Source organism: Pseudorca crassidens, unplaced genomic scaffold, assembly GCF_039906515.1.
Source record: "Pseudorca crassidens isolate mPseCra1 unplaced genomic scaffold, mPseCra1.hap1 Scaffold_50, whole genome shotgun sequence".
Taxonomy (NCBI): Eukaryota; Metazoa; Chordata; class Mammalia; order Artiodactyla; family Delphinidae; genus Pseudorca; species Pseudorca crassidens.
Window position 1 is genome coordinate 3264915 of NW_027136302.1, and position 13562 is coordinate 3278476.

Sequence of the window (13562 nt, forward strand, 5' to 3'; positions counted from 1 at the left end):
GTTTCCTGCAATTCTGCCCCGCTTTCAAGTCCTCTTGGCAGCCTTACTTCAGTATATTTTTGGACGATAGCTGTAATTTATAACTCTGCAGGTTTGTGAATTACAGTGCCCCTGAGCTCCTTTCTTCAACTCACTTTCTTGTGACCTGGCCGCAACACCGCAGGATGGCGTCAGGCCCTAATCTGGTTCCGGCACAGCACTCTGAGCCTTTGGTTAATTCCTCTTCCTAGTGGGAAATGAGAGTTAAATTTGCCCGTCCAGACACCTCCAGCTAGTCTCTCATTGGTTCTCGCTATGCCTGTTCATCTTCCGCAGAAATTGCAAACTGGGCCAAACAGGAGGTTAAAGGGACTGACTCTCCAAGTCGGGAGAGTGTCAGTAAAGCGTCTGGAATGTTGCACCCAAGTACCAGGGTACGAAAACTGATACATATTTGAACACGTCTCCCGATCACATGGTTGATCATACTCTAGGTTCCACATGCATGTTTTAGCTGAAGGAAGAATACCTTAAACCTGGGTAGTTGAAACCCGTGGAATGGGTACCATGCAATATGACTTCAAAGGGTCTTCATTTGCTCACCGAACCTCTCCAATCCTATCACTGCTGCGTTTATGCCCCTGTACACATGCTTGATTCTCTTTCGGAGACATAGCAATCCATAGGTTTTAAGATACTTACTAGTCAGGTACATTCTTAGGCGTTTAATATGCGGTGTTGAGTCCATTTCGTTGAGCAAGGAGTAGCTCTTGTCTATTCCATATTTGGCTTAAGGAACTTTATCTGTGCTCATTTCAATCTCTGGTTTTATGCAGCACCCCAACTCACCTTTCCCCTTAAGCAAGCATAAGTTGGTTTTCTAAATTTGAGACCCTGTTCTGTTCTGTAATTCAGTTCCTGTGTAGCCAAGTTTACATTCCGTGTATTACTGATATCTTATGATGTTTCTTTTTCTGTGTGACTTATTTCAGTTAGAATCATCATACCTGAATCCACTCATTGTGCTGTTAAGGGCCTGATGACATAGATTTCATTGCTGAGTGATATTGCTTTGTAAGTTAATACCACAACTTCTTTATCCATTTTTCACTTTCTGCGATGTTGAACTTGTACTGTAAACGAGGTTCTTGTAAACAGAGGCGTCCCAAACTTTGGGGTGGCTGTGTCTTTTTGATTTTAATTTCCCTAAACTATAGGACCATAAGTGGAAGTGCCCTAGGCTCTGTTGCTTTGTTTTTTAGATGTTTCAGGAAACACCATACACTTCTCCCGAGTGTCTGTTGGCAATTTACATCCCGCCCATCAGCATAACAAGGCTCCCGGTTCTCCATGGCCTGTCCTGCCTTTCTGGATTTTACACTTTTTTCAGATGGCCCTTTTGACCGGGGGGAAGTGAGACTTCATTGTAGTGCAGATTTCCTTTGCAGGCTTGCTTGGTTGGCCAAAAAGGGCGTATGCGTTTTTTCCTGAATATATTCAGGAAAAAACGCATACGCCCTTTTTGGCCAAGTGCATCATTGTGGACGTTCTGCCTCTTTTCCTATGCTTTCAGTGCAATTCCAGTCTACCTCCTGAAATCGGTTTCCTGCAATTCTGCCCCGCTTTCAAGTCCTCTTGGCAGCCTTACTTCAGTATATTTTTGGACGATAGCTGTCATTTATAACTCTGCAGGATTGTGAATTACAGTGCCCCTGAGCTCCTTTCTTCAACTCGCTTTCTTGTGACCTGGCCGCAACACCACAGGATGGCTTCAGGCCCTAATCTGGTTCCGGCACGGCACGCTGAGCCTTTGGTTATTTCCTCTTCCTGGTGGGAAATGAGAGTTAAATTTGCCCGTCCAGACACCTGCAGCTAGTCTCTCATTGGTTCTCCCTATTCCTGTTCATCTTCCGCAGAAATTGCAAACTGGGCCAAACAGGAGGTTAAAGGCGCTGACTCTCCAAGTGGGGAGAGTGTTAGTAAAGCGTCTGGAATGTTGCACCCGAGTACCAGGGGAGGAAAACTGAGACATATTTGAACACGTCTCCCGTTCACATGGTTGATCATACTCTGGGCTCCACATGCATGTTTTAGCTGAAGGAAGAATACCTTAAACCTGGAGAGTTGAGACCCGTGGAATGGGTACCATGCAATATGACTTCAAAGGGTCTTCATTTGCTCACCGAACCTCTCCAATCCTATCACTGCTGCGTTTATGCCCCTATACATACGCTTGATTCTCTTTTGGAGACATAGCAATCCATAGGTTTTAAGATACTTACTAGTCAGGTACATTCTTAGGCGTTTAATATGGGGTGTTGAGTCCATTTCGTTGAGCAAGGAGTAGCTCTTGTCTATTCCATATTTGGCTTAAGGAACTTTATCTGTGCTCATTTCAATCTCTGGTTTTATGCCGCACCCCAACTCACCTTTCCCCTTAAGCAAGTATAAGTTGGTTTTCTAAATTTGAGACACTGTTCTGTTTTGGAATTCAGTTCCTGTGTAGCCAAGTTTACATTCCGTGTATTAGTGATATCTTATGATGTTTCTTTTTCTGTGTGACTTATGTCAGTTAGAATCATCGTACCTGAATCCACTGATTATGCTGCTGAGTGCCTGATGACATAGATTTCATTGCTGAGTGATACTGCATTGTAGGTAAGTACCACAAGTTCTTTATCCATTTTTCACTTTCTGTGATATTGAACTTGTACGGTAAACGAGGTTCTTGTAAACAGAGGCGTCCCAAACTTTGGGGTGGCTGTGTCTTTTTGATTTTAATTTCCCTAAGCTATAGGACCATAAGTGGAAGTGCCCTAGGCTCTGTTGCTTTGTTTTTTAGATGTTTCAGGAAACACCATACACTTCTCCCGAGTGTCTGTTGGCAATTTACATCCCGCCTATCAGCATAACAAGGCTCCCAGTTCTCCATGGCCTGTCCTGCCTTTCTGGATTTTACACTTTTTTCAGATGGCCCTTTTGACCGGGGGGAAGTGAGACTTCATTGTAGTGCAGATTTCCTTTGCAAGTTTGCTTGGTTGGCCAAAAAGTGCGTATGCGTTTTTTCCTGAATATATTCAGGAAAAAACGCATACGCCCTTTTTGGCCAAGTGCATCATTGTGGACGTTCTGCCTCTTTTCCTATGCTTTCAATGCAATTCCAGTCTACCTCCTGAAATCGGTTTCCTGCAATTCTGCCCCGCTTTCAAGTCCTCTTGGCAGCCTTACTTCAGTATATTTTTGGACGATAGCTGTAATTTATAACTCTGCAGGTTTGTGAATTACAGTGCCCCTGAGCTCCTTTCTTCAACTCACTTTCTTGTGACCTGGCCGCAACACCGCAGGATGGCGTCAGGCCCTAATCTGGTTCCGGCACAGCACTCTGAGCCTTTGGTTAATTCCTCTTCCTAGTGGGAAATGAGAGTTAAATTTGCCCGTCCAGACACCTCCAGCTAGTCTCTCATTGGTTCTCGCTATGCCTGTTCATCTTCCGCAGAAATTGCAAACTGGGCCAAACAGGAGGTTAAAGGGACTGACTCTCCAAGTCGGGAGAGTGTCAGTAAAGCGTCTGGAATGTTGCACCCAAGTACCAGGGTACGAAAACTGAGACATATTTGAACACGTCTCCCGATCACATGGTTGATCATACTCTAGGTTCCACATGCATGTTTTAGCTGAAGGAAGAATACCTTAAACCTGGGTAGTTGAAACCCGTGGAATGGGTACCATGCAATATGACTTCAAAGGGTCTTCATTTGCTCACCGAACCTCTCCAATCCTATCACTGCTGCGTTTATGCCCCTGTACACTTGCTTGATTCTCTTTCGGAGACATAGCAATCCATAGGTTTTAAGATATTTACTAGTCAGGTACATTCTTAGGCGTTTAATATGGGGTGTTGAGTCCATTTCGTTGAGCAAGGAGTAGCTCTTGTCTATTCCATATTTGGCTTAAGGAACTTTATCTGTGCTCATTTCAATCTCTGGTTTTATGCCGCACCCCAACTCTCCTTTCCCCTTAAGCAAGCATAAGTTGGTTTTCTAAATTTGAGACCCTGTTCTGTTCTGTAATTCAGTTCCTGTGTAGCCAAGTTTACATTCCGTGTATTACTGATATCTTATGATGTTTCTTTTTCTGTGTGACTTATTTCAGTTAGAATCATCATACCTGAATCCACTCATTGTGCTGCTAAGGTCCTGATGACATAGATTTCATTGCTGAGTGATATTGCTTTGTAAGTAAATACCACAACTTCATTATCCATTTTTCACTTTCTGCGATGTTGAACTTGTACTGTAAACGAGGTTCTTGTAAACAGAGGCGTCCCAAACTTTGGGGTGGCTGTGTCTTTTTGATTTTAATTTCCCTAAGCTATAGGACCATAAGTGGAAGTGCCCTAGGCTCTGTTGCTTTGTTTTTTAGATGTTTCAGGAAACACCATACACTTCTCCCGAGTGTCTGTTGGCAATTTACATCCCGCCCATCAGCATAACAAGGCTCCCAGTTCTCCATGGCCTGTCCTGCCTTTCTGGATTTTACACTTTTTTCAGATGGCCCTTTTGACCGGGGGGAAGTGAGACTTCATTGTAGTGCAGATTTCCTTTGCAAGCTTGCTTGGTTGGCCAAAAAGGGTGTATGCGTTTTTTCCTGAATATATTCAGGAAAAAATGCATACACCCTTTTTGGCCAAGTGCATCATTGAGGACGTTCTGCCTCTTTTCCTATGCTTTCAATGCAATTCCAGTCTACCTCCTGAAATCGGTCTCCTGCAATTTTGCCCCGCTTTCAAGTCCTCTTGGCAGCCTTACTTCAGTATATTTTTGGACGATAGCTGTCATTTATAACTCTGCAGGTTTGTGAATTACAGTGCCCCTGAGCTCCTTTCTTCAACTCGCTTTCTTGTGAGCTGGCCCCAACACCGCAGGATGGCTTCAGGCCCTAATCTGGTTCCGGCACGGCACGCTGAGCCTTTGGTTAATTCCTCTTCCTGGTGGGAAATGAGAGTTAAATTTGCCCGTCCAGACACCTCCAGCTAGTCTCTCATTGGTTCTCACTATGCCTGTTCATCTTCCGCAGAAATTGCAAACTGGGCCAAACAGGAGGTTAAAGGGACTGACTCTCCAAGTCGGGAGAGTGTCAGTAAAGCGTCTGGAATGTTGCACCCGAGTACCAGGGTACGAAAACTGAGACATGTTTGAACACGTCTCCCGATCACATGGTTGATCATACTCTAGGTTCCACATGCATGTTTTAGCTGAAGGAAGAATACCTTAAACCTGGGTAGTTGAAACCCGTGGAATGGGTACCATGCAATATGACTTCAAAGGGTCTTCATTTGCTCACCGAACCTCTCCAATCCTATCACTGCTGCATTTATGCCCCTGTACACATGCTTGATTCTCTTTCAGAGACATAGCAATCCATAGGTTTTAAGATACTTACTAGTCAGGTACATTCTTAGGCGTTTAATATGCGGTGTTGAGTCCATTTCGTTGAGCAAGGAGTAGCTCTTGTCTATTCCATATTTGGCTTAAGGAACTTTATCTGTGCTCATTTCAATCTCTGGTTTTATGCAGCACCCCAACTCACCTTTCCCCTTAAGCAAGCATAAGTTGGTTTTCTAAATTTGAGACCCTGTTCTGTTTTGGAATTCAGTTCCTGTGTAGCCAAGTTTACATTCCGTGTATTACTGATATCTTATGATGTTTCTTTTTCTGTGTGACTTATTTCAGTTAGAATCATCATACCTGAATCCACTCATTGTGCTGTTAAGGGCCTGATGACATAGATTTCATTGCTGAGTGATATTGCTTTGTAAGTTAATACCACAACTTCTTTATCCATTTTTCACTTTCTGCGATGTTGAACTTGTACTGTAAACGAGGTTCTTGTAAACAGAGGCGTCCCAAACTTTGGGGTGGCTGTGTCTTTTTGATTTTAATTTCCCTAAACTATAGGACCATAAGTGGAAGTGCCCTAGGCTCTGTTGCTTTGTTTTTTAGATGTTTCAGGAAACACCATACACTTCTCCCGAGTGTCTGTTGGCAATTTACATCCCGCCCATCAGCATAACAAGGCTCCCAGTTCTCCATGGCCTGTCCTGCCTTTCTGGATTTTACACTTTTTTCAGATGGCCCTTTTGACCAGGGGGAAGTGAGACTTCATTGTAGTGCAGATTTCCTTTGCAGGCTTGCTTGGTTGGCCAAAAAGGGTGTATGCGTTTTTTCCTGAATATATTCAGGAAAAAACGCATACGCCCTTTTTGGCCAAGTGCATCATTGTGGACGTTCTGCCTCTTTTCCTATGCTTTCAGTGCAATTCCAGTCTACCTCCTGAAATCGGTTTCCTGCAATTCTGCCCCGCTTTCAAGTCCTCTTGGCAGCCTTACTTCAGTATATTTTTGGACGATAGCTGTCATTTATAACTCTGCAGGATTGTGAATTACAGTGCCCCTGAGCTCCTTTCTTCAACTCGCTTTCTTGTGAGCTGGCCGCAACACCGCAGGATGGCTTCAGGCCCTAATCTGGTTCCGGCACGGCACGCTGAGCCTTTGGTTATTTCCTCTTCCTGGTGGGAAATGAGAGTTAAATTTGCCCGTCCAGACACCTGCAGCTAGTCTCTCATTGGTTCTCCCTATTCCTGTTCATCTTCCGCAGAAATTGCAAACTGGGCCAAACAGGAGGTTAAAGGCGCTGACTCTCCAAGTGGGGAGAGTGTTAGTAAAGCGTCTGGAATGTTGCACCCGAGTACCAGGGGAGGAAAACTGAGACATATTTGAACACGTCTCCCGTTCACATGGTTGATCATACTCTGGGCTCCACATGCATGTTTTAGCTGAAGGAAGAATACCTTAAACCTGGAGAGTTGAGACCCGTGGAATGGGTACCATGCAATATGACTTCAAAGGGTCTTCATTTGCTCACCGAACCTCTCCAATCCTATCACTGCTGCGTTTATGCCCCTATACACACGCTTGATTCTCTTTTGGAGACATAGCAATCCATAGGTTTTAAGATACTTACTAGTCAGGTACATTCTTAGGCGTTTAATATGGGGTGTTGAGTCCATTTCGTTGAGCAAGGAGTAGCTCTTGTCTATTCCATATTTGGCTTAAGGAACTTTATCTGTGCTCATTTCAATCTCTGGTTTTATGCGGCACCCCAACTCACCTTTCCCCTTAAGCAAGTATAAGTTGGTTTTCTAAATTTGAGACACTGTTCTGTTTTGGAATTCAGTTCCTGTGTAGCCAAGTTTACATTCCGTGTATTACTGATATCTTATGATGTTTCTTTTTCTGTGTGACTTATGTCAGTTAGAATCATCGTACCTGAATCCACTGATTATGCTGCTGAGTGCCTGATGACATAGATTTCATTGCTGAGTGATACTGCATTGTAGGTAAGTACCACAAGTTCTTTATCCATTTTTCACTTTCTGTGATATTGAACTTGTACGGTAAACGAGGTTCTTGTAAACAGAGGCGTCCCAAACTTTGGGGTGGCTGTGTCTTTTTGATTTTAATTTCCCTAAGCTATAGGACCATAAGTGGAAGTGCCCTAGGCTCTGTTGCTTTGTTTTTTAGATGTTTCAGGAAACACCATACACTTCTCCCGAGTGTCTGTTGGCAATTTACATCCCGCCTATCAGCATAACAAGGCTCCCAGTTCTCCATGGCCTGTCCTGCCTTTCTGGATTTTACACTTTTTTCAGATGGCCCTTTTGACTGGGGGGAAGTGAGACTTCATTGTAGTGCAGATTTCCTTTGCAAGTTTGCTTGGTTGGCCAAAAAGTGCGTATGCGTTTTTTCCTGAATATATTCAGGAAAAAACGCATACGCCCTTTTTGGCCAAGTGCATTATTGTGGACGTTCTGCCTCTTTTCCTATGCTTTCAATGCAATTCCAGTCTACCTCCTGAAATCGGTTTCCTGCAATTCTGCCCCGCTTTCAAGTCCTCTTGGCAGCCTTACTTCAGTATATTTTTGGACGATAGCTGTCATTTATAACTCTGCAGGTTTGTGAATTACAGTGCCCCTGAGCTCCTTTCTTCAACTCACTTTCTTGTGACCTGGCCGCAACACCGCAGGATGGCGTCAGGCCCTAATCTGGTTCCGGCACAGCACTCTGAGCCTTTGGTTAATTCCTCTTCCTAGTGGGAAATGAGAGTTAAATTTGCCCGTCCAGACACCTCCAGCTAGTCTCTCATTGGTTCTCGCTATGCCTGTTCATCTTCCGCAGAAATTGCAAACTGGGCCAAACAGGAGGTTAAAGGGACTGACTCTCCAAGTCGGGAGAGTGTCAGTAAAGCGTCTGGAATGTTGCACCCAAGTACCAGGGTACGAAAACTGAGACATATTTGAACACGTCTCCCGATCACATGGTTGATCATACTCTAGGTTCCACATGCATGTTTTAGCTGAAGGAAGAATACCTTAAACCTGGGTAGTTGAAACCCGTGGAATGGGTACCATGCAATATGACTTCAAAGGGTCTTCATTTGCTCACCGAACCTCTCCAATCCTATCACTGCTGCGTTTATGCCCCTGTACACACGCTTGATTCTCTTTCGGAGACATAGCAATCCATAGGTTTTAAGATACTTACTAGTCAGGTACATTCTTAGGCGTTTAATATGGGGTGTTGAGTCCATTTCGTTGAGCAAGGAGTAGCTCTTGTCTATTCCATATTTGGCTTAAGGAACTTTATCTGTGCTCATTTCAATCTCTGGTTTTATGCCGCACCCCAACTCTCCTTTCCCCTTAAGCAAGCATAAGTTGGTTTTCTAAATTTGAGACCCTGTTCTGTTCTGTAATTCAGTTCCTGTGTAGCCAAGTTTACATTCCGTGTATTACTGATATCTTATGATGTTTCTTTTTCTGTGTGACTTATTTCAGTTAGAATCATCATACCTGAATCCACTCATTGTGCTGCTAAGGTCCTGATGACATAGATTTCATTGCTGAGTGATATTGCTTTGTAAGTAAATACCACAACTTCATTATCCATTTTTCACTTTCTGCGATGTTGAACTTGTACTGTAAACGAGGTTCTTGTAAACAGAGGCGTCCCAAACTTTGGGGTGGCTGTGTCTTTTTGATTTTAATTTCCCTAAGCTATAGGACCATAAGTGGAAGTGCCCTAGGCTCTGTTGCTTTGTTTTTTAGATGTTTCAGGAAATACCATACACTTCTCCCGAGTGTCTGTTGGCAATTTACATCCCGCCCATCAGCATAACAAGGCTCCCAGTTCTCCATGGCCTGTCCTGCCTTTCTGGATTTTACACTTTTTTCAGATGGCCCTTTTGACCGGGGGGAAGTGAGACTTCATTGTAGTGCAGATTTCCTTTGCAAGCTTGCTTGGTTGGCCACAAAGGGTGTATGCGTTTTTTCCTGAATATATTCAGGAAAAAATGCATACACCCTTTTTGGCCAAGTGCATCATTGAGGACGTTCTGCCTCTTTTCCTATGCTTTCAATGCAATTCCAGTCTACCTCCTGAAATTGGTCTCCTGCAATTTTGCCCCGCTTTCAAGTCCTCTTGGCAGCCTTACTTCAGTATATTTTTGGACGATAGCTGTCATTTATAACTCTGCAGGTTTGTGAATTACAGTGCCCCTGAGCTCCTTTCTTCAACTCGCTTTCTTGTGAGCTGGCCCCAACACCGCAGGATGGCTTCAGGCCCTAATCTGGTTCCGGCCCGGCACGCTGAGCCTTTGGTTAATTCCTCTTCCTGGTGGGAAATGAGAGTTAAATTTGCCCGTCCAGACACCTCCAGCTAGTCTCTCATTGGTTCTCACTATGCCTGTTCATCTTCCGCAGAAATTGCAAACTGGGCCAAACAGGAGGTTAAAGGGACTGACTCTCCAAGTCGGGAGAGTGTTAGTAAAGCGTCTGGAATGTTGCACCCGAGTACCAGGGTACGAAAACTGAGACATGTTTGAACACGTCTCCCCTTCACATGGTTGATCATACTCTGGGCTCCACATGCATGTTTTAGCTGAAGGAAGAATACCTTAAACCTGGAGAGTTGAGACCCGTGGAATGGGTACCATGCAATATGACTTCAAAGGGTCTTCATTTGCTCACCGAACCTCTCCAATCCTATCACTGCTGCGTTTATGCCCCTGTACACACGCTTGATTCTCTTTTGGAGACATAGCAATCCATAGGTTTTAAGATACTTACTAGTCAGGTACATTCTTAGGCGTTTAATATGGGGTGTTGAGTCCATTTCGTTGAGCAAGGAGTAGCTCTTGTCTATTCCATATTTGGCTTAAGGAACTTTATCTGTGCTCATTTCAATCTCTGGTTTTATGCAGCACCCCAACTCACCTTTCCCCTTAAGCAAGCATAAGTTGCTTTTCTAAATTTGAGACCCTGTTCTGTTTTGGAATTCAGTTCCTGTGTAGCCAAGTTTACATTTCGTGTATTAGTGATATCTTATGTTGTTTCTTTTTCTGTGTGACTTATTTCAGTTAGAATCATCGTACCTGAATCCACTCATTATGCTGCTACTGGACTGATGACATAGATTTCATTGCTGAGTGATACTGCATTGTACGTAAGTACCACAAGTTCTGTATCCATTTTTCACTTTCTGTGATATTGAACTTGTACGGTAAACGAGGTTCTTGTAAACAGAGGCATCCCAAACTTTGGGGTGGCTGTGTCTTTTTGATTTTAATTTCCCTAAGCTATAGGACCATAAGTGGAAGTGCCCTAGGCTCTGTTGCTTTGTTTTATAGATGTTTCAGGAAACACCATACACTTCTCCCGAGTGTCTGTTGGCAATTTACATCCCGCCCATCAGCATAACAAGGCTCCCAGTTCTCCATGGCCTGTCCTGCCTTTCTGGATTTTACACTTTTTTCAGATGGCCCTTTTGACCGGGGGGAAGTGAGACTTCATTGTAGTGCAGATTTCCTTTGCAAGTTTGCTTGGTTGGCCAAAAAGGGCGTATGCGTTTTTTCCTGAACATATTCAGGAAAAAATGCATACGCCCTTTTTGGCCAAGTGCATCATTGTGGACGTTCTGCCTCTTTTCCTATGCTTTCAATGCAATTCCAGTCTACCTCCTGAAATCGGTTTCCTGCAATTCTGCCCCGCTTTCAAGTCCTCTTGGCAGCCTTACTTCAGTATATTTTTGGACGATAGCTGTCATTTATAACTCTGCAGGTTTGTGAATTACAGTGCCCCTGAGCTCCTTTCTTCAACTCGCTTTCTTGTGAGCTGGCCGCAACACCGCAGGATGGCTTCAGGCCCTAATCTGGTTCCGGCACGGCACGCTGAGCCTTTGGTTATTTCCTCTTCCTGGTGGGAAATGAGAGTTAAATTTGCCCGTCCAGACACCTCCAGCTAGTCTCTCATTGGTTCTCCCAATTCCTGTTCATCTTCCGCAGAAATTGCAAACTGGGCCAAACAGGAGGTTAAAGGCGCTGACTCTCCAAGTGGGGAGAGTGTTAGTAAAGCGTCTGGAATGTTGCACCCGAGTACCAGGGTACGAAAACTGAGACATGTTTGAACACGTCTCCCGTTCACACGGTTGATCATACTCTGGGTTCCACATGCATGTTTTAGCTGAAGGAAGAATACCTTAAACCTGGAGAGTTGAGACCCGTGGAATGGGTACCATGCAATATGACTTCAAAGGGTCTTCATTTGCTCACCGAACCTCTCCAATCCTATCACTGCTGCGTTTATGCCCCTGTACACACGCTTGATTCTCTTTCGGAGACATAGCAATCCATAGGTTTTAAGATACTTACTAGTCAGGTACATTCTTAGGCGTTTAATATGCGGTGTTGAGTCCATTTCGTTGAGCAAGGAGTAGCTCTTGTCTATTCCATATTTGGCTTAAGGAACTTTATCTGTGCTCATTTCAATCTCTGGTTTTATGCCGCACCCCAACTCTCCTTTCCCCTTAAGCAAGCATAAGTTGGTTTTCTAAATTTGAGACCCTGTTCTGTTCTGTAATTCAGTTCCTGTGTAGCCAAGTTTACATTCCGTGTATTACTGATATCTTATGATGTTTCTTTTTCTGTGTGACTTATTTCAGTTAGAATCATCATACCTGAATCCACTCATTGTGCTGTTAAGGGCCTGATGACATAGATTTCATTGCTGAGTGATATTGCTTTGTAAGTTAATACCACAACTTCTTTATCCATTTTTCACTTTCTGCGATGTTGAACTTGTACTGTAAACGAGGTTCTTGTAAACAGAGGCGTCCCAAACTTTGGGGTGGCTGTGTCTTTTTGATTTTAATTTCCCTAAACTATAGGACCATAAGTGGAAGTGCCCTAGGCTCTGTTGCTTTGTTTTTTAGATGTTTCAGGAAACACCATACACTTCTCCCGAGTGTCTGTTGGCAATTTACATCCCGCCCATCAGCATAACAAGGCTCCCAGTTCTCCATGGCCTGTCCTGCCTTTCTGGATTTTACACTTTTTTCAGATGTCCCTTTTGACCAGGGGGAAGTGAGATTTCATTGTAGTGCAGATTTCCTTTGCAGGCTTGCTTGGTTGGCCAAAAAGGGCGTATGCGTTTTTTCCTGAATATATTCAGGAAAAAATGCATACACCCTTTTTGGCCAAGTGCATCATTGTGGACGTTCTGCCTCTTTTCCTATGCTTTCAATGCAATTCCAGTCTACCTCCTGAAATCGGTTTCCTGCAATTCTGCCCCGCTTTCAAGTCCTCTTGGCAGCCTTACTTCAGTATATTTTTGGACGATAGCTGTCATTTATAACTCTGCAGGTTTGTGAATTACAGTGCCCCTGAGCTCCTTTCTTCAACTCACTTTCTTGTGACCTGGCCGCAACACCGCAGGATGGCTTCAGGCCCTAATCTGGTTCCGGCACAGCACTCTGAGCCTTTGGTTAATTCCTCTTCCTAGTGGGAAATGAGAGTTAAATTTGCCCGTCCAGACACCTCCAGCTAGTCTCTCATTGGTTCTCGCTATGCCTGTTCATCTTCCGCAGAAATTGCAAACTGGGCCAAACAGGAGGTTAAAGGGACTGACTCTCCAAGTCGGGAGAGTGTCAGTAAAGCGTCTGGAATGTTGCACCCAAGTACCAGGGTACGAAAACTGAGACATATTTGAACACGTCTCCCGATCACATGGTTGATCATACTCTAGGTTCCACATGCATGTTTTAGCTGAAGGAAGAATACCTTAAACCTGGGTAGTTGAAACCCGTGGAATGGGTACCATGCAATATGACTTCAAAGGGTCTTCATTTGCTCACCGAACCTCTCCAATCCTATCACTGCTGCGTTTATGCCCCTGTACACTTGCTTGATTCTCTTTCGGAGACATAGCAATCCATAGGTTTTAAGATACTTACTAGTCAGGTACATTCTTAGGCGTTTAATATGCGGTGTTGAGTCCATTTCATTGAGCAAGGAGTAGCTCTTGTCTATTCCATATTTGGCTTAAGGAACTTTATCTGTGCTCATTTCAATCTCTGGTTTTATGCCGCACCCCAACTCTCCTTTCCCCTTAAGCAAGCATAAGTTGGTTTTCTAAATTTGAGACCCTGTTCTGTTCTGTAATTCAGTTCCTGTGTAGCCAAGTTTACATTCCGT